General features: G+C 44.2%; 1 pseudogene; it reads right to left on the bottom strand.

Moving 5' to 3' along the window:
* Positions 1–18,259: 18,259 nt before the first annotated feature.
* Positions 18,260–18,376, bottom strand: LOC126196694 (5S ribosomal RNA; annotated as a pseudogene).
* Positions 18,377–22,852: the final 4,476 nt, after the last annotated feature.

Raw genomic sequence — 22,852 nt, 5'->3', positions numbered from 1 at the left:
CACGCCGATGTCATTTTGTGCAACCCGCTCTATGTCTGTAGCAGGATCAGAATCAAGACAGGCAGCAGCCAAGTAATCGACGTAAGTTCCCTTTAAGATCTTTGGGCGAATGTTATCAGTTGTTGTTGTTGTTGTTGTTGTTGTTGTGGTCTTCAGTCCTGAGACTGGTTTGATGCAGCTCTCCATGCTACTCTATCCTGTGCAAGCTTCTTCATCTCCCAGTACCTACTGCAACCTACATCCTTCTGAATCTGCTCAGTGTATTGATCTCTTGGTCTCCCTCTACGATTTTTACCCTCCACGCTGCCCTCCAATGCTAAATTTGTGATCCCTTGATGCCTCAAAACATGTCCTACCAACCGATCCCTTCTTCTAGTCAAGTTGTGCCACAAACTTCTCTTCTCCCCAATCCTATTCAATACCTCCTCATTAGTTACGTGATCTACCCACCTTATCTTCAGAATTCTTCTGTAGCACCACATTTCGAAAGCTTCTATTCTCTTCTTGTCCAAACTGGTTATCGTCCATGTTTCACTTCCATACATGGCTACACTCCATACAAATACTTTCAGAAACGACTTCCTGACACTTAAATCTATACTCGATGTTAACAAATTTCTATTCTTCAGAAACGCTTTCCTTGCCATTGCCAGTCTACATTTTATATCCTCTCTACTTCGACCATCATCAGTTATTTTACTCCCTAAATAGCAAAACTCCGTTACTACTTTAAGTGTCTCATTTCCTAATCTAAGCCCCTCAGCATCACCCGATTTAATTTGACTACATTCCATTATCCTCGTTTTGCTTTTGTTGATGTTCATCTTATATCCTCCTTTCAAGACACTGTCCATTCCGTTCAACTGCTCTTCCAAGTCCTTTGCTGTCTCTGACAGAATTACAATGTCATCGGCGAACCTCAAAGTTTTTACTTCTTCTCCATGAATTTTAATACCTACTCCGAATTTTTCTTTTGTTTCCTTTACTGCTTGCTCAATATACAGATTGAATAACATCGGGGAGAGGCTACAACCCTGTCTCACTCCTTTCCCAACCACTGCTTCCCTTTCATTCCCCTCGACTCTTATAACTGCCATCTGGTTTCTGTACAAATTGTAAATAGCCTTTCGCTCCCTGTATTTTACCCCTTCCACCTTCAGAATTTGAAAGAGAGTATTCCAGTTAACGTTGTCAAAAGCTATCTCTAAGTCTACAAATGCTAGAAACGTAGGTTTGCCTTTTCTTAATCTTTCTTCTAAGATAAGTCGTAAGGTTAATATTGCCTCACGTGTTCCAACGTTTCTACGGAATCCAAACTGATCTTCCCAGAGGTCCGCTTCTACCAGTTTTTCCATTCGTCTGTAAAGAATTCGCGTTAGTATTTTGCATCTGTGACTTATTAAACTGATAGTTCGGTAATTTTCACATCTGTCAACACCTGCTTTCTTTGGGATTGGAATTATTATATTCTTCTTGAAGTCTGTGGGTATTTCGCCAGTCTCATACATCTTGCTTACCAGATGGTAGAGTTTTGTCATGACTGGCTCTCCCAAGGCCATCAGTAGTTCTAATGGAATGTTGTCTACTCCTGGGGCCTTGTTTCGACTCAGGTCTTTCAGTGCTCTGTCAAACTCTTCACGCAGTATCTTATCTCCCATTTCATCTTCATCTACATCCTCTTCCATTTCCATAATATTGTCCTCAAGTACATCGCCCTTGTATAAACCCTCTATATACTCCTTCCACCTTTCTGCCTTCCCTTCTTTGCTTAGAACTGGGTTGCCATCTGAGCTCTTGATATTCATACAAGTGGTTTTCTTCTCTCCAAAGGTCTCTTTAATTTTCCTGTAGGCAGTATCTATCTTACCCCTAGTGAGACAAGCCTCTACATCCTTACATTTGTCCTCTAGCCATCCCTGCTTAGCCATTTTGCACTTTCTGACGATCTCATTTTTGAGACGTTTGTATTCCCTTTTGCCTGCTTCATTTACTGCATTTTTATATTTTCTCCTTTCATCAATTAAATTCAATATTTCTTGTGTTACCCAAGGATTTCTATTAGCCCTCGTCTTTTCACCTACTTGATCCTCTGCTACCTTCACTACTTCATCCCTCAGAGCTACCCATTCTTCTTCTACTGTATTTCTTTCCCCCATTCCTGTCAATTGTTCCCTTATGCTCTCCCTGAAACTCTCTACAACGTCTGGTTCTTTCAGTTTATCCAGGTCCCATCTCCTTAAATTCCCACCTTTTTGCAGTTTCTTCAGTTTCAATCTGCAGTTCATAACCAATAGATTGTGGTCAGAATCCACATCTGCCCCTGGAAATGTCTTACAATTTAAAACCTGGTTCCTAAATCTCTGTCTTACCATTATATAATCTATCTGATACCTATTAGTATCTCCAGGATTCTTCCAGGTATACAACCTTCTTTTATGATTCTTGAACCAAGTGTTAGCTATGATTAAGTTATGCTGTGTGCAAAATTCTACAAGGCGGCTTCCTCTTTCATTTCTTCCCCCCAATCCATATTCACCTACTATGTTTCCTTCTCTTCCTTTTCCTACTGACGAATTCCAGTCACCCATGACTATTAAATTTTCGTCTCCCTTCACTACCTGAATAATTTCTTTTATCTCGTCACACATTTCATCAATTTCTTCATCATCTGCAGAGCTAGTTGGCATATAAACTTGTACTACTGTAGTAGGCATGGGCTTTGTGTCTATCTTGGCCACAATAATGCGTTCACTATGCTGTTTGTAGTAGCTAACCCGCACTCCTATTTTTTTATTCATTATTAAACCTACTCCTGCATTACCCCTATTTGATTTTGTATTTATAACCCTGTAATCACCTGACCAAAAGTCTTGTTCCTCCTGCCACCGAACTTCACTAATTCCCACTATATCTAACTTTAACCTATCCATTTCCCTTTTTAAATTTTCTAACCTACCTGCCCGATTAAGGGATCTGACATTCCACGCTCCGATCCGTAGAATGCCAGTTTTCTTTCTCCTGATAACGACGTCCTCTTGAGTAGTCCCCGCCCGGAGATCCGAATGGGGGACTATTTTACCTCCGGAATATTTTACCCAAGAGGACGCCATCATCATTTAATCATACAGTAAAGCTGCATGTCCTCGGGAAAAATTACGGCTGTAGTTTCCCCTTGCTTTCTGCCGTTCGCAGTACCAGCATAGCAAGGCCGTTTTGGTTAATGTTACAAGGCCAGATCAGTCAATCATCCAGACTATTGCCACTGCAACTACTGAAAAGGCTGCTGCCTCTCTTCAGGAACCACATGTTTGTCTGCTCTCTCAACAGATACCCCTCCGTTGCGGTTGTACCTACGGTACGGCCATCTGTATCGCTGAGGCACGCAAGCCTCCCCACCAACGGCAAGGTCCATGGTTTATGGGGGAAGATGTTATCAGTAGTGCTAACAATATCGTAAAATATACAAGTGAGGACTGTTCATGAGTTACACAACATATTTTTCGAGTAAGATATACACTCATACTCATAAATTAAAGATAATGCTGGTACATGGTAAAACAACGCTGTGGTGGGCGGTTTGCGGGTTTAAATCACCTCGGGGTATAGCCATGCCATGCATTTGACCTGCGGTCGTCGCACGGTAGCGCTGGCAGCAGTCCACATACGCAGAGGTGTGTTGGTGCATGTCAGAGTACGGTGCAGCGACTAACTGTGCAGACGTTTTCAGACGTGCTAATGGTGACTGTGTTTTGAGAATGGCTTAAAGAACACATATTGAGGTTATGAGGGGTAGGATACTAGGGCGGCTGGAGGCTGGTCAAACACAACAGGTCGTAGCACGGGCCCTCCGTGTGCCACGAAGTGTAATCTAAAGATTATGGCAACTATTCCAGCAGACAGGAAACGTGTCCAGGCGCTACAGTACGGGACGTCCACATTGTGCAACACCACAAGAAGACCGATATCTCACCATCAGTGCCCGCAGACAGCCACGGAGTATTGCAGGTAGCCTTGCTCGGGACCTTACTGCAGCCACTGGAACAGTTGTCTCCAAACACACAGTCTACAGACGACTGAAAAGACATGGTTTATTCGCCTGGAGACCTGCAAGGTGCATTCCGCTGACCCTTGGTCACAGGAGAGCACGTAAAGCCTGGTATCAAAAACACAGTATATGATCATTGGAACAGTGGTTCCAGGTTATGTTCACGGTCGAGTCCAGATACAGTCTGAACAGTGATTCTCGCCGGGTTTTCATCTGGCGTGAACCATGAACCAGACACCAACCCCTTAATGTCCTTGAAAGAGACCTGTATGGAGGTCGTGGTTTGATGGTGTGGGATGGGATTATGATTGGTGCACGTACACCCCTGCATGTCTTTGACCGAGGAACTGTAACAGGTCAGGCGTATCAGGACGTCATTTTTCACCAGTATGTCCGCCTTTTCGGGGGTGCAATGTGTTCCATGTTCCTCCTGGTGGATAACAACGCACGTCCCCACCGAGATGCCATTGTGGAGCAGTACCTTGAAACAGAAGATATCAGGCGAATGGAGTGGCCTGCCTGTTCTCCAGACCTAAACCCCATCCAACACGTCTGGGATGCTCTCGGTCGACGTATCGCTGCACATCTTCAAACGCCTAGGACACTTCAGGAGCTCCGACAGGCAATGGTGCAAGAATGGGAGGCTATAATCCAGCAGCTGCTCGACAACCTGATCCAGAGTATGCCAACCCGTTGTGAGGCCTATGTACGTGTGCATGGTGATAATATCCCATATTGATGTCGGGATAGATGGGCAGGAAACAATGGCGTTTTGTAGCACATGTGTTTCGGGACGGTTTTGTCAACTTATCACCAATACCGTGGACTTACAGATCTGTGTCGTGTGTGTTCCCTATATGTCTATGCTATTAGCGCCAGTTTTGTGTAGTGCCACGTTGTGGGGCACCACATTCTGCAAGTATCCTTAATTTATGAGCATGAGTGTATTTTACTTATCCAAGGATCTCTAATCTTTCTATCTGTAATTAGCAGCCTAGTCGCTCAGGATTTGGATATCTCTGTACGTTTACTTACTTTATAGTTCTTAATCTTTCCTAAATCGTTCGGACACGTTGCCCTCTGTTTCACCATCTGAAATAGCGTAATTAATAGGAGATATCAAAATGGTAAACGTGGAAGTAGCAACTTTCCACTATATCACCCAATGAGAACGTTAATACGTGTCTCGCCAAGTTAATGCGCTAAAGTAGTTCCATAAACGAAATTTGTACAATACGTGTAGGATGTCTTCGTATACTTCACGAGTTATTCAGCGATATTTCGACAATGTGCTTCACATTTCCAGAGCGAAATGACCATCGGTGTCGTCCTGTCACATATGGTTGCATAAATGAAATATCAGGGACAGTTGCAACACCCTGTTTTGGTTAATGTTGAGGGTCTGCGTCCTCGGAGACTTTCGCGGCAGCAAGTCTGAGTAAAATCTTCTCGGTTTTCAAGTCGCGTCAGTGCGAATAAATAGTCATCTATCAGTATCTTCACTGAACACTGATCCTCTGCAAGCCTTCCTGCATTCTGCTACAATTTCGTAGCGTTGTGACTTCTCTCTATACAACAATCCTTGCACAGCTGAAACTGGTGAATCAGATTTGTTTTCTAAACCTCGCATCTAGAACGCCTCTAGCGGGCTCACAGTGCTGAATCCAGGGTGCACATTACTTTGTTACAGTATTAACCGTCCTCTGGGGAATGGGTGACATGGTTCGTTAACTTATTTCACTTGGATGTGTCCTTCCCATTCTTACATTTACCCTAAAATTATTATCAATGAATAAAACGTGTCTGTGTGCATTTCATGTGTTTCCCCTGGCATCGACACGAATGGCGAGTAGGCCTAACCAACTTAACCTGAAGGAGATGTACACCAGGGAGTGGAGAAAAAATAGGCAGTGTCAAAGATAAATACTAGATCCGGTTGTCACAGACTTGTGGTTGGTCACACTTTATGGGATTATCTCCTCTCCACCTGTTCAAGATAGTAGCCGTTTCGACCACGCGCTTCTTTCATCGCTCATACTGCGAATTGGTAAGTGGCCATATGTTCTGTCCTGAACGGTCTTGTCTAGTCGAGAAATTATTTTAATGTGACATGTTAATTTGTAGGAGTGTTAATCCATTTCTTTCAGCTTCATTATTTTATTGAAAAGTTTGGTGATTCCCTTTCTTTCTGATTTATATGTTTAATTTCGCGTATTGAGTGAAAACTGATGGTACGTATTTAGTTCCTCACGAATTGCTGCCATATGTAAACTTTGTCCGAAACATTACACAGTTTGAACTCCCTATCTGTCCGAAACATTACAGAGTTTGAACTCCCTATCTGTTGGTTTGGTTATCTATTACCTGATGAATCCCGTGGTGAAGGCCGTGCGAACGTATTACAACTGATGAAACATTGAATTTGATGCCATTTTCTTTGTCCGTCAGTACCTATATGTTTGAATTCTCTTAGGTTTCGGTTGCAGTCGCTATACACTTTGTGGAGCGTGGAATTATGTAACCCATGAGTATCGACAGTTTTTTGCGACCACACGCCTTTGATATGTTAGCACTCGCCGCTACCTCTGTTAACTTCTTGCTTTCTGGGAGCTGATTGTGGTATTCACTGTACGAATGCTTGGGTACAAAATGAATCACGCCACGTGATTTTTAATGTTAGTGTCTCAAACACGAGGCCGTTCCTTTTACAAAATAATTAACGTCTTCTCTGAAATAAACTTTGAAATGGTTGTAGAGACCTTCAATTTAGTAGCTAGTTCCGAAGAAGAACTGACCGCATAACTTCGTTTGTGACCTGGTTATTTTGTTAACACGTGTTTCTGAAGTGTTTTTTGTAGCAATGATAATTGTTTTGAATAAATCGTCAACACTTCACCAATAAAGAAACCTTTTACCTTTCTAAAATGGCCGGCCGCGGTGGCCGTGCGGTTCTGGCGCTGCAGTCCGGAACCGCGGGACTGCTACGGTCGCAGGTTCGAATCCTGCCTCGGGCATGGGTGTGTGTGATGTCCTTAGGTTAGTTAGGTTTAAGTAGTTCTAAGTTCTAGGGGACTTATGACCTAAGATGTTGAGTCCCATAGTGCTCAGAGCCATTTGAACCATTTTTTTTTTCTAAAATGATTTTCATACCACGTTTTCCGATTTCTTTCCTCCAACGCAGGCCTACCATGAAAGATTTATGGAAATGAAACGCGGTGTTGTCTTCAAAGAAATTAAGTTACGGAGGTGCACCATGAAGTAAATTATTGTGCAACCTTCTCCTACATGCTTGCCTAGATTCGAGTTATCAGTTGCTTGAAATCATAGTCTTCTTTAATGGGCCGTATTCAAGTTTATTAAACATCACGGACATCCAGTGAATGTTACGTAGATGGAAACGCTTGGTACTCTTCAGTACAAGTACAAATTTGAATCAAATACACACGTTTTACGTGACAGCACAGTCTACGATTATCAGTTATAGCTTCAACGAGACTCCGGTTTTTCCATTAGGTTCGTTGTATAGCACGTGTATAGCGACGGCCCTGTAACACTCCATTGCATTATGCCCAAAATTACTTTTACGTCTGAAGATTTCTGTCTGTTAAGAGTGACCTGCAAAGCTCTATTTGTTAAAAGCTAGTCAATTCTGCCACAAAACTGATCTAATATGACGCATGGACAGTCCACGAGCAACGTGAAAAATACTATTAGTGAAAACTTGCTAATCGAGTACTGTGCATTACAGCGCGAATCCTTGCATATGGTCAATAAGAAAACATGTATTGTAACATTTTCGGTACAAAACGGGCGGTTTTGCAACGCTGTACTTATATGTACAGAAAGTTTCTTTTTTCGGCGCACATAAAGCTGCCTGCCACTTAACATCGTGTTAGAATCCTTGAGATGGAGGGTCCTTTTTGAGAACAGACGTATTTATTTTCATTTGCTAATTCTAAGCCGATAAGGAGCGACGTCTTCCGTTTTAATCATCATAAACCAAATACAAAGATCACAATGTAGTAATGATGAAGGGTAGGCTGAAGTTTAAGAGATTAGTCAGGAAGAATCAATATATAAAAAAATGGGATACCGGAGTACCAAAGAATGACGAGCTACGCTTGAGGTTCTCTTAGGATATGGATACAGCAATAATTAACAGCTCAGTAGGCAGTACCGTTGAAGAGGAATGGACATCTCTAAAAAAGGCAATCGCAGAAGTCGGAAAGAAAAACATACGCACATGGAAGGTAACTCCGAAAGATTCCGGAATAGCTACCATTCGGATCTCCGGAAGGGGACTGCCAAGGGGGTGGTGACCATGATCAAAAGTTTGAATGATCAACGAAAGGATAGCGTTCAACTAGTCGGGCTGTGGAATGTCAAGAGTTTGAACGTGGTAGAAATGCTAGAAAACTGAAAAGGAAATGCAAAAGCCCAGTCTAGATACAGTAGGGGTGAGTAAAGTGAAAGTGAAGGAAGACAAGGATTTATGGTCAAATGAGTATAGAGAAATATTAAAAGCAGCGGAATAAGGTATAAAAGCAGTAGGATTCGTTATGGTTCAAATGGCTCTAAGGACTATGGGACATCTGAGGTCATCAGTCCCCTAGATTTAAAACTAATTAAACCTAACTAACCTAAGGACATCACACACATCCATGCCCGAGGCAGGCTTCGAACCTGCGACCGTAGCAGCAGCGCGGTTCCAGACTGAAGCGCCTGAACCGCACGGCCACAGCGGCCGCCGATTTGTTACGAGTAGGTCGGTAGGGCAGAGAGTGGGGATGTTCTTATCAGAATCGGCAGCAAACCGACACCGATAACGATAGTTCAGGTATACATGCCGATGTCGAAAGCTGAAGATGAAGAGATAGAGAAAATATATGACGATACTGAAAGAGTATCACAGTACGTGAAGGGAGATGAAGATCTAATAGCCACTGGGGACTGGAATGCAGTTGTAGGGTAAGGAGTAAAGGTTACAGGAGAATATGGACTTGGAACGATGAGTGAGAGAGGACAAAGACTAACTGAGTTCTGCAATAAATTTCAGCTAGCAATATTGAATACTCTGTTCAACAATCACAAGAGGAGATTCCTAAATCAGATACTGGATTGTAAGGCTCACCTGTCATCAAATATAGACTCTGATCACAATGAAGTAGGGATGTAGAGCAGGCTGAAGTTTACGAGATTAGTCAGGAAGAACCGATACGCAAAGAAGTGAGAAACGGAAGTACTAACGAATGACGAGATACGCTTGAAGTTATCTAAGGCTATAGATATAGCACTAAGGAATAGTTCAGTAGGCAGTGGTTAGTACACTGGACTCGCATTCGGGAGGACGACGGTTCAATCCCGTCTCCGGCCATCCTGATTTAGGTTTTCCGTGATTTCCCTAAATCGTTTCAGCCAAATGCCGGGATGGTTCCTTTCAAAGGGCACGGCCGATTTCCTTCCCAATCCTTCCCTAACCCGAGCCTGCGCTCCGTCTACACTCCTGGAAATTGAAATAAGAACACCGTGAATTCATTGTCCCAGGAAGGGGAAACTTTATTAACACATTCCTGGGGTCAGATACATCACATGATCACACTGACAGAACCACAGGCACATAGACACAGGCAACAGAGCATGCACAATGTCGGCACTAGTACAGTGTATATCCACCTTTCGCAGCAATGCAGGCTGCTATTCTCCCATGGAGACGATCGTAGAGATGCTGGATGTAGTCCTGTGGAACGGCATGCCATGCCATTTCCACCTGGCGCCTCAGTTGGACCAGCGTTCGTGCTGGACGTGCAGACCGCGTGAGACGACGCTTCATCCAGTCCCAAACATGCTCAATGGGGGACAGATCCGGAGATCTTGCTGGGCAGGGTAGTTGACTTACGCCTTCTAGAGCACTTTGGGTGGCACGGGATACATGCGGACGTGCACTGTCCCGTTGGAACAGCAAGTTCCCTTGCCGGTCTAGGAATGGTAGAACGATGGGTTCGATGACGGTTTGGATGTACCGTGCACTATTCAATGTCCCCTCGACGATCACCAGTGGTGTACGGCCAGTGTAGGAGATCGCTCCCCACACCATGATGCCGGGTGTTGGCCCTGTGTGCCTCGGTCGTATGCATCCTGATTGTGGCGCTCACCTGCACGGCGCCAAACACGCATACGACCATCATTGGCACCAAGGCAGAAGCGACTCTCATCGCTGAAGACGACACGTCTCCATTCGTCCCTCCATTCACGCCTGTCGCGACACCACTGGAGGCGGGCTGCACGATGTTGGGGCGTGAGTGGAAGACGGCCTAACGGTGTGCGGGACCGTAGCCCAGCTTCATGGAGACGGTTGCGAATGGTCCTCGCCGATACCCCAGGAGCAACAGTGTCCCTAATTTGCTGGGAAGTGGCGGTGCGGTCCCCTACGGCACTGCGTAGGATCCTACGGTCTTGGCGTGCATCCGTGCGTCGCTGCGGTCAGGTCCCAGGTCGACGGGCACGTGCACCTTCCGCCGACCACTGGCGACAACGTCGATGTACTGTGGAGACCTCATGCCCCACGTGTTGAGCAATTCGGCGGTACGTCCACCCGGCCTCCCGCATGCCCACTATACGCCCTCGCTCAAAGTCCGTCAACTGCACATACGGTTCACGTCCACGCTGTCGCGGCATGCCACCAGTGTTAAAGACTGCGATGGAGCTCCGTATGCCACGGCAAACTGGCTGACACTGACGGCGGCGGTGCACAAATGTTGCGCAGCTAGCGCCATTCGACGGCCAACACCGCGGTTCCTGGTGTGTCCGCTGTGCCGTGCGTGTGATCATTGCTTGTACAGCCCTCTCGCAGTGTCCGGAGCAAGTATGGTGGGTCTGACACACCGGTGTCAATGTGTTCTTTTTTCCATTTCCAGGAGTGTATAATGACCTCGTTGTCGACGGGACGTTAAACACTAACCACCACCACCACCACCACCACATCTCTAAAAAGGGTAATTACAGACGTTGGAAAGGAAAACGTACGTACAAAGAAGGTAAATGCAAAAAACCCAAGGGGAAGAGAAGAAATACATCAGTTGATCGATGAATGAAGGAAGTACAACAATGTTGATGGCAACTCAGGAGTACAGAAATAGAAATCGCTGAGGAATGAAATAAATAGGAAGTGCAGGGAAGCTAAGACGAAACAGCTGCACGAAGAATGTGAAGAAATCGAAAAAGAAATGATTGTCGGAAAGATTCATTCAGCATGCAGTAAAGTCAAAACAACCTTCGTTGAAATTAAAAGCAAGAATGGTAACATTAGGAGTGTAACGGGAAATCTACCGTTGAATGCAGAGGAGAGAGCGAATAGATGGAGAGAGTACACTGAAGGCCTCCATGAGAGGAAAGTTTTGTCCGATGTGATAGAAGCATGAGTCGATTTAGAAAAGTTAGAAGATCCAACATTAAAATTAGAATTGAAGAATGATTTGGAGGACTTAAGATCAAATAAGGCAGAAAGGATAGATAACAGCCAGCCGTTGTGTCCGAGCAGTTCAGGCGCTTCAGTCCGGAACCGCGTTGCTGCTACGGTCGCAGGTTCAAATTCTGCCTCGGGCATGGATGTTTGTGATGTCCTTAGGTTAGTTAGGTTTAAGTAGTTCTAAGTATAGGGGACTAATGACCTCACATGTTAAGTCCCATACTGCTTAGAGCCATTTGAACAACTTTTTTTGGGAGAAGCGACTTTTTGTTGACTTGTTTCAGAGAAGACTGCAGAGAGACGATTGTATTGCGAGGAACATCACCTTTAATGGGGAGGCACACTGAAATGATTTGTGAAGAATCAGAAGTGCCGCGTCTGGAATTCACAAAATCCTTTTAAGATCAAATAAGGTAGGAGGGATAGATAACATTCCATCAGAATTTCTAAAATCTTTGGGGGAAGTGGCAACAAAAGGACTTTTCACGCTGGTGTGTAGAATGTATGAGTCTGGCGACGTACCACCTGCTTTTGGTAAAATTATCATCGACACAATTCCGAAGACAGCGAGAGCAGACAGGTGCGACAATTATCGCACAATCAGCTGATCAGTTCATGCATCCAAGCTGCTGACAACAATAATATACAGAAGAATGTAAAATAAAATTGAGGATGTGTTAAATAATGATCAGTTTATGTTTAGGAAAGGTAAAAGTACCAGAGAGGCAATTCTGACGTTGCGGTTGATAATGGAAGCGAAGCTAAAGAAAAATCAAGACACTATCATAGGATTTGTCGACATGGAAGTTCGACAGAGTAAATGGTGCAAGACGTTAGAAGTTCTGAGAAAAGTAGGGCTAAGCTATAGGGGAGTCGGGTAACATACAATACGTACAAGAGTAAAGAGAGAATAGTAAGACTGGACGACCAAGAACGAATAAGACGGGGATGCAGTCTTTCACCCCTACTGTTCAATCTGTTCGTGGAAAAAGCAGAGATGGAAATAAAACGAAGATTCAGAAGTGGGTTTAAAATTTAAGATGAAAGGATATGAGTGATACGATTTGCTGATGACATATCTTGAGTGAAAGGGAAGAAGACGCACATGATCTGCTGAATGGAATGACAAGTCTAATGAGTGCGGAATATGGAGTAAAATTAAATCGAAGGATGACGGATGTAATGAGTAGTAGCAGAAATGAGAACAGCGAGGAACTTAACATCAGGACTGATGGCCATGAAATGGATGAAGTTACTACCTACGCAGCAAAATAAAAATGGCGGACGGAGCAAGGATGACACTAAAAGCAGAAGAGCAAAAACGGCAACCCTGGCCAAGAGAAATCTACTAGTATCACACATAGGCATCAATTTGAGGAAGAAATTTCTGAGAATGTGCATTTGGAGCACACCATTGTATAGTAGTGAAACATGAACTGTGGGGAAAACGGAACAGAAGGCAATCGAAGCATTTGAAATATGGTACTATAGACGAATGATGTTGAAAAATTTGGTGGGCTGATAAGGTAAGGAGTGAGGAAGCTCTGCGCAGCATCGGAGTGGAAAGTAATATGTGGAAAACAATGACTAGGAGAAGGGGCAAGGTGATAGCACATCTTTTAAGACATCAGGAAATGTCTAAGACATCAGGAAATGTCGAAGACATCAGGAAATGACTTCCATGGTACTAGAGGGAGCTAAAGTGTGCAAAAACTATAGAGTAAGACAGAGATCGGAATACATCCAGCAAATAATTTTATTTTTTTCTAGCTCAGGGAATAAATTAAACTTGAAGTGCCTACGTTTACGAATGGCGTATACTGTGCTTTATACCATATGCTATCAGCGCGTCAGTGGTTTTCGTTTCAGCATATTTCTAGCAGGCAGAAGCACCTGCCCTTTGTCACAGTTTCAGCGTGTCTTTATGTTGTCACAAATGCGTTTAACGTTGTTTACATTATATTCATAGGTAAGGAAACTCTTCTTGGGTGTATTGCTGTGACGGATTAAATCTTAGCTACTAACAGTCATAAAAAAACGCAGATTATGGCGAAAACCGGTATGGAAGGAAAATCAAACACGTTGAAATAAATTACCCAGTATTTGTGTGCTATTTCAGTAGAGTTTATAAAAACTGAAGAGTTATAGCGATACAAACAAATATTCTGGAACATATAGCCAGCAGAGGGCGTACTGAAAGATCTGCAGGTAACAGGGTACCTAATATGAATGCCGAACATCCTCCTCTTTTTATTTTACAGCTAAATGTCCTATGGAGAAAGAAAAGAAATTTGAATCGTACAAAATATTTTTAAGAGACCCATACTAACCACAAAATTTTGGTGTCTCACTTAAATTATTTAAGAAAGCAACACGTTTCGAGGTACAGACCTCATGTTTAGGCTAAAGTAGCTAATTCAAAACTTTTAACAAAAGTGAAAACGCTAAAAAAAATTGTGTACAGCCTTGACACAGGCTGCGGCCATCCTAAACAGGACACTGATTTCCAGTAGGTAACGATTTTAAAGTACTATAAACTTTAAAGAAGAACTGGAAGAAGACCATCTTGGAGGAAATGGAAATATTCATCATAGATCAAAAGGGAGAAAACGAAATCCTGAACAGAATTAGAGATTTCAAGAAATCACTTTTCTTCACCAACTTCGAATGAATACTTAAAATAAAAAATACGTAACGATTAAATACGTGAATCAGTATTACAAGGTCAGTATCTTTGCAATTCTTTAAACTAATTTGTACTCTGTCATTACCATCATCAGATTGTCACAGTTTCTATTATTGTAATACATCTCGCTGGTCAACATCAGAGATGCATCAGCAGGGTGTGCAGAAGATATTGCAAGTTACAGATAGCACTATAATCGACAAAGCGGTAGTTAAATCGAATGAAGCTGTGTTTTTACCACCACCTTGTTTCCTCTGCACAGTGAAGTTGATTGTGATGACGTATTTTAAAAGTTCGTTGCAAAAATATGAACAGTGTTAGGAACATCAAAGAAGGCATAGCAGTGGATGTAACTGAACCCACCACAAGAAGATAGCTATTTCATATGAATGAAGTTAGTAATTTTGTAACAAAATACCGGAACAGCGTGGTAACAAACAAAGTATACATTGTTTCTTTTTAGGTTATTATTCTCCTTCGCAGGATGGCCACAGCACATACCAAGACTGTAAAGAACATCTTTCACATTTATGTGTATTTTTATTTCATGTTTGGTGTTGCTGTTATTGTCGGAAGATAAGGTTAGTAGCTCAAAATTACTTACTACTTTAAATAATTTAAGTGCGTCAACAAAAATTTATAACGGGTAGCAGAGTCTGAAATATCTTTTCATATTTTCAAACAGTCAACGTCTATTAATAGTCAATATGGATTTCAACTGTTAAATGGTAGAGTTCTGAAAAGAAAAAAATGGTTCAAATGGCTCTGAGCGCTATGGGACTTAACATGTGAGGTCATCAGTCCTCTAGAACTTAGAACTACTTAAACCTAACTAACCTAAGGACATTACACACATCCAAGCCCAAGGCAGGATTTGAACCTGCGACCGTAGCAGTCACGCGGTTCCGGACTGAAGTGCCTAGAACCGCTCTGGCACCGCGTTCTGAAAAGACTTCAATAGAGAAAGTCACGTGAAGCAAAACGTTTCGAGAAGAGGAAGATAAATCTCTGTGAAGGAAGGTTCAAATGGTTCAAATGGCTCTGAGCACTATGGGACTTAACATCTATGGTCATCAGCCCTAGAACTTAGAACTACTTAAACCTAACTAACCTAAGGACAGCACACAACACCCAGTCATCACGAGGCAGAGAAAATCCCTGACCCCGCCAGGAATCGAACCCGGGAACAGGAAGGATACTGGAATACGTGAAAGAGAAGATTAGACGAATAAGCACTGGAATTCTCTGTAATGTTTAAAAGGCCGGAATGGAAAATAAATGAATCGTAGCGTAAGATGCTGTTGTAACCGAACTTATAATCTGTGGCTCACTGCTGAACAAGGAAAGCGTTGAAGGTACATAATGCAAGATGACGATCACATTTCCATTCGCGTCTACTGTGAAGAATTGGCCGTGACTGTCATACTATTTTCCCGTGTATAAGACGACAGCGGCGAGCCTCCTGCTTCCGCCGGAACTGCGAAATTCCAGGCTGTCAGGCGTGCGCGCTGCACCATGCAGCCCGGCACGCTAACGAGCCGAGCGCTGCCGGAGAGTGCCGACTCTAGCCGAACGTGTGCCGGCGCGGCGTCTCCGGTTTCGCCGTGGCGCTGCCGCCGCCTGCCGGCTACCGTTAAAGATAATGGCTGCAGCCACTGCGGGGTAATTAACCTTTAGCTGCGGCTTTCTTCGCCGCCACCGGCGCCATACTGTTTGAGATCGTCCGAGTTCTTCCTGCCGAAGATGTTGCCTACACATTATTCAGGCTCTGAGCACTATGGGACTCAACTGCTGAGGTCATAAGTCCCCTAGAACTTAGAACTACTTAAACCTAACTAACCTAAGGACAACACACACATCCATGCCCGAGGCAGGATTCGAACCTGCGACCGTAGCGGTCGCGCGGTTCCAGACTGTAGCGCCAGAACCGCTCGGCCACCAGCGGCCGGCACTGGGTGTTGTGTGATGTCCTTAGGTTAATTAGGTTTAAGTAGTTCTAAGTTCTAGGGGAGTGATGACCATAGATGTTAAGTCCCATAGTGCTCAGTGCCATTTGAACCATTTTGTCATCGTTCCCCTAGAACTTAGAACTACTTAAACCTAACTAACCTAAGGACATCACACACATCCATGCCCGAGGCGGGATTAGAACCTGCGGCCGTAGCGGTCACGCGGTTCCTGACTGAAGCGCCTAGAACCGCTCGGCCACTCCGGCCGGCTGGTGGTAGCAGTAGACATTAAACTACCTGTATGTAAGAGGCACCGGAAGTTCAGTATTGTTTCGTCCCTTAATCGAAATAAAGGTTTCTATTAACTAGCTAATTGCTTTGCAGAGATGGTTTTGGATTCCTGCCATCGGCCATAGCAACTTCTCTCCTTCCGTTTTTGAGTCAGTGCTGACTCCCTCAGAAGCTGATACAACAATAACCCTTTAACGATGATTCGATCACTAAAATATTCGGTTAAGAAACGAACCTTCTTTTCATTAGAGATATGCGAAGTAGCAGCGTCCTGATGCAGTCAACAGTAACAGTTATTTGCTTCAAGAAACGTAATATACTGTTTAACGATGTTTTGGTATGTAACACTATTAATTCTGTTTTCAAATGAAATAGGTCTCCACGATTCGACAGTGGGATACAGCACACAACACACGAAATTTCTGGCGGCTCGTGGTGTTTTTGCCAAGGACAGGTGTATTTCCGGTTGACTAACTTCTTATCTTCTGACTATTCACGTAACCGCAAAGGAGAAATAAAGCCTCATCCAACGAAGAAAATAAGTTCCAGTTTTGCGACTCCATGGATGTCGACAAATGACCGAAATAATGTACAGCATCGCTAGACGCTAGACGCTCGGTCGACGAAATTGTAATAATGATTGCCACATAATGGCCTAGGTAACAGGATACGTGGTCCAACTGAACAGTCACCAACACATTCATATGAGCACGAGTAGCCGGCCAGAGTGGCCGGGCGGTTCTAGGCGCTACAGTTTGGAACTGCGCGACCGTTACGGTCGCAGGTTCGAATCCTGCCTCGGGCATGGATGTGCGTGATGTCCTTAGGTTAGTTAGGTTTAAGTAGTTCTAAGTTCTAGGGGACTGATGACCTCAGCAGTTAAGTCGCATAGTGCTCAGAGCCATTTGAACCATTTTTGAGCACGAGCAAATCAAGGCAGGTGGATTAAACCCACACCAAACATGTGAACTGTGGATGTATGAGACACAATCGCTGTGTAGTAAGCACCAACTACATCGGCGCACTCATTCCAGTTGTACCCCTCCATTAGTCCACTAATACTCTGCTGGGTCGAGATGGACAACAAAATGAGAATGTGAGATAGCTACTGCAACTAAATAGGAAGTTTGCCCTCTATTGGTGCTACAGCAACCGTTAGGCAACAAATCAGTCACTACAACAGAAGAGTGAATACTCCCTCTAACAAATTCAATTAAGCTCAAAGGAAATTATGACATCAGAGAAAAATATTTGTTTTGGTGTCCCTTGCAGCCTCCCAGAATTTCTCAGTTTAAATAATTTGCACTCTGTATAAAGGGGAAACAGTGTTACCAAAAACCTCAGAAAGTACTCGACCACTGTACATCAGATTTTTACATGTTACTGCAGTAAATGTTAGGACACACACACACACACAAATATATATATATATATATATATATATATATATATATATATATATATATATATATATATAGTTGGCAAACAACAAGTTGTATTTATGGATTGTCAGGTTATGATTTGAGTACTACAAACAGGATCTAAATCTGCAATAAGCAGGACTTATAGTCAGAGAGAGGGAGGGGGGAGGGGAAGAGGATATAAACAGAGGCTCTGCTCTGCACTCCATCTTCAGGCCACAAGTGGCCCATCGGGACCATCCGACCGCCGGGCCATCTTCAGTTGAGGATGCAGTTAGGAGGGGCCTCTGGTCAGCACATCGCTCTCCTGGTCGTTGTGATGGTTTTCTTTGACCGGAGCTGCTACTATTCGGTCGAGTAGCTTCTCAATTGTCATCACGAGGCTGGGTGCACCCCGATAAATGGCAACAGCACATGGCGGCTGGATGGTCACCCATCCAAGTGCCGGCCACGCCCGACAGCGCTTAACTTCGGTGATCTCACGGGAACCGGTGTATCCACTGCGGCAAGGCAGTTGCCTAGATAAACAGAGAGGTGAGGAGTAAATGGATATAGAGAACAGGAAGGAGGAGATCGACAGAGAGAGGGCTGGCAAGAGGAGAGGGAGTCAGAGGGATGGGGGTGGAAGAGAAGATGGACAGAGAAATGAGGGTGAAGGTGATGGACAGAGACAGGGGGGAGAAGGAGTTTCGAATGTATACCCACATCCTACACATATTTAGCAATTTTCCGTTTAACCAGGCTTAGCCACAACAATATTTGGCTAGGTACATCTAGTAATAATAATAACAATAATAGTAAAATACAAGTGCTGCCTTGGTACATACAAAGAAAATCCTGAAACTTTTGTGTCCGTGTACTGCCTTAACTCATGAAACAATGAGCTAGCGGGCACTTTTGCCTCCATTTCCGTGGTTTCCACGGAAACAGCAGCGGCGCCAAACTTTACTTTCCCCCCTGGCTGGAGGGCGGTCCGCGGCCCTGCGAGGTCACGCTGGGCGCCTGGCTGCTCCTGGGGAGATTTACGGCGGCGAAATTACCCGCCTCCGCTGCCGCCGCGCCCTCCCGATACCCAGTTAGCAGAGTCTCGCCGCGTCTCCTGATGACTTAAGACGGGGATTTCGCAGCAAACACCTCGCTTCAGCCCTCTGCTGGCTTTCTGCGCAACAAATAACATGCTATAGCACTTAAGAGGACTATGCGGATACATTTTTATGGAAATATAAGACGGTACGGCTGCCTTGCGAAGGAAATGCCAGTGTTCTGGTACGTACGTAATTTACCCTCAACTTCTGCAAGATATCAGTAAGCCCTCGATTATTTAAAGAGTCGATGTCCCATGAACAAAACATTTCAAAGCATTTGATTACTATACAAATGAGTTAATGATGTTAAGCAGGTAGAGGACCGGCATTTGAAGCTGAAAGAAGCCCTTGTACATTTCTTATAAGCACTATGACTATGAAGATAAGATAACGGAAACTAGGGCTCGTGTAGAGGCACATAGCAGTTTTTCCTTACCGTGTTTGGGAGAGGAACAGGAAAGGTAATGACTAGAAGTAGTAATATGTACCCTGTGCCACGCGTCATGCGGTGGCTGTGGAGTGTGTGCATGTATGCAGACGTAAATGGAAGCAAGACTTAAAAAAAAAAATAAGAAAAAAGGGTATGAAATCTGAATTTTTTGGCAAGTCGATAATTGTTGTCACAAGGCGAACATACCAAGTGACATCACCCGATTTCCCAGAAATTTCGCTCAGTGGAAAAATAAGCGAACATGTATCTCAGTTTATTCGAAGATACTTGACCGTTTATGAAGAAAAAGGCGGTCAAAGTTTTCGAGGTATTTTATGTGCCTTTTACTACGGCATATTCTTAGAGGAAATGGTGGCTCATTGCACAGTCCCGCCCCGCACATCGAGCGAGCAGGTTGTTCCTACTTCCGCCTGCCGTGTAGCGAACCTTGCCAAACCTCTGGTTCGCACTGCACTCATGTGTCTAGCGGCTGAAATACAGAGGATTGGAGAATTTTATTATGCTGTCCTTCGTGATCTTTATGACAGTGCTTGATGAGTCCCTTTAAGAATAATAGAAGTTCATCGCGTGATGGCGAAACTCCTGCAACTCAAAAGAATGCAGTTCGACGGTATTTGTTTGCGATCCCAGCCAAGTCTGATACTGCAGGATGAGTTGAAGTCCCTGTATCATCTAATTAGACTTTGTACGCGGTCTCAAAGGACGTGTCTCAGTACCATTCGTTCTATAGACGGTCGTGAGTGGTCATCCCTACCTGACACGATGCGTGAACTTTCGGGGTATCTTCCTGATCTTTACACTGGAGTGGAACCAGACGGGTTTTACTTTTCTCCTTGATAGTGTTGCTACGCCAACTCTCCATGAGAAGTTTTGGCAGTTTTTCACCTTGTTGAGGTATCTGACATTGTAGTTCGCTCTCCTTCTTGCAAATCACTGGGTATGGACGGACTTCCCAAAGTGTTTCGGTTTTCGCATCTGATAAGAGATACGATAACATCCGTGGTGACAGAAGTGGTGCAAGGGGTACACATCCCGCCCTCTCGTTAATGTCGGAAAAATTGTTTTAAATCCCAGAAAGACGGGACGTCGGTCCGTAGATCAGGTCCGATATAACACTACTCAATTTTAATTATAAAATTGAGGCGCAGGCGGTCAATAGCAGCTTGTCTGTTTTTCTTGCTGCGGCTTATTATCTGTCTCCAGGGCCGCACTCTCCTGACTCCCGTTGCTGACTGTCGCGATCTCATCTCGATTGCTTCCATCGTTCCTGTGTTGATAGCTTTACAATGATTGTAATCATGCGTTTGACCGAGTTGATCATGATTTCCTCTTGCGGGTGTTGGCGGCCGTTGGTTTTACTGATGTCGCACCACTGATATTCACCTCTCTACTTATTGGTACTCAGACGTCTAGTGTGTCGAGGTGTCCTGCAGGGGAGTCCCCTTTCTATGTAGTTATTAGTGCTATTTCTTGTAACCTTACTGTGGTCCACAGCTGCTCGATTGGGTGGCTGGTCGTTATTGGGAGAAAGGTTCATCGTTCGCGCATATGCCGATGACGTCATGGTACCCACGACGCTATACCGATGCTCAGGGACGTAATGGATGGTTCAAATGGCTCTGAGCACTATGGGGCTTAACAGCTGTGGTCATCAGTCCCCTAGAACTTAGAACTACTTAAACCTAACTAACCTAAGGACATCACACATATCCATGCCCGAGGCAGGATTCGAACCTGCGACCGTAGCAGTCGCGCGGTCGTAATGGATGCATTTTCTCGTCTTATGGGAGCGCAGATTAACTGTTGGAAACGTCGGTTACTCAATTTTGGGCGATTTGACGGGGCTGAAATTCCATGGTTTGTGGCGGTCCCCCGCCATCAATCGTTGGGCGTCATAATTGATCGCCGTCCAATGAAGGCGGCTGCTTTAAAATGAAAGTGTGTCACTAACAGAATTCAAAGAGCGATCCATGAATCCGACCGTCGCTGAATCTCGTTACTTCATAAGGTTCGGACCTTGGAAACTTATATGTTGAGAAAAGCCTATTTTGTTGTCCAATTTTTTTCCCTTTCCTTCGATGATGTGGCGAGAGTTACAACTATTATCGGGCAAGTTCATCTGGCGAAATTTTTCGGGTGCCCTAAAAGATTGTGACGAGATCGCGATTGTTTTAGCCTCCCTGAGGTTCGGGCCAAGGCTTCTACTTTATTTCTTCGATGCACTGTTTGAACGTGTCTTCGCGTTCTCCAATAACTTACAGCTCGCCGTTTTGCCAGTCTCCGACCTGCGGGCTTAACCCTTCCTATAGATATTGGTACGATAAATAATAAAGTAAGGCATATTTGTCAATTTTTTTCTCGACGTCAGTTATCTGGGTGTTGAATTGCTTCCCAGGGGTATCTCCCTGCCAAAATGCTGTAACGTCGCTGAACGTTTCCAAATCGCGATTCTTCTGTAGAATCCCTATCTCCAGATACGTACTAGAAGGTCATTTAGTCCAATGACAGCCTACCTATCTTTCCGATGGAAGTAGTGTCCTCGTGGTACCAAGTCGTTCATAGCTCCAAAATGGCTCTGAGCACTGTGGGACTTGAGTGCTGAGGTCATCAGTCCCCTAGAACTTAGAACTAGGTAAATCTAACTAACCTAAGGACATCACACACATCCATGCCCGAGGCAGGATTCGAACCTGGGACCGTAGCAGCAGCGCGGTTCCGGACCGAAGCGCCTAGAACCGCTCAGCTACTCCGGCCGGCCCGTTCATAGCCTTGTTCACACCAACTTTCGACTTTTTCTCATTGGCCTTAGTGAGACAGACTGATACAGTCGTCGACATGAAACGGAAACTTTGTCATCGGTATGTCGCCTGCGGACACAACATTGGAGTTGGCTCCACTGACAATTGGCCTGTCTTGCCAGGACGACGGAAGTGCCAATCTCCAGTGAGATTTTTCTGCGTCCCAATTCAACTTTCTTTCCCAGAACGAAGAACAATACGGTTATGTTCCTCGTCGTTCATCATGTTCATTACGTGCGGGGAGCAGATAGGCCCTGGACTCTTGTCCATTTGTCAATATATGATTACGGCCCATTGGTCATGTCAAAGGATGCCACACTATCGTGAGCTTTTTGCGAATATGCTTTACCTAGTATTAAATTCTCAAGGAGTTGGATGGAGTGTTGAGTCCCTTTGTTATTCGTATCTTTCATTCTTGTTACCTTGATTTTGGTGAACTTGGCCTGGTCCTGTTTTCGTCATCGTCGCTTTTCTGGTGTACTGTCCAAGAGTTTATTACATTTTTGTGAGTCTGTTCGTCCTTTGTTTGTTCAATTAATAAATAGAAAAACACCAATTGTTGCAGGCCACGACTGGGAAATGAATTTCTTTCTTTCTTCAGTGGTAGAAACCATTAAGTCAGGTTCTGTTTCTTTCCCTTTTGAGTACCAAGGTCTTAGGC

The sequence above is a fragment of the Schistocerca nitens genome, chromosome 7 (genome assembly GCF_023898315.1).
Source record: "Schistocerca nitens isolate TAMUIC-IGC-003100 chromosome 7, iqSchNite1.1, whole genome shotgun sequence".
NCBI classification, from domain to species: Eukaryota; Metazoa; Arthropoda; class Insecta; order Orthoptera; family Acrididae; genus Schistocerca; species Schistocerca nitens.
This window is presented reverse-complemented; position numbering and strand designations above follow the sequence as displayed.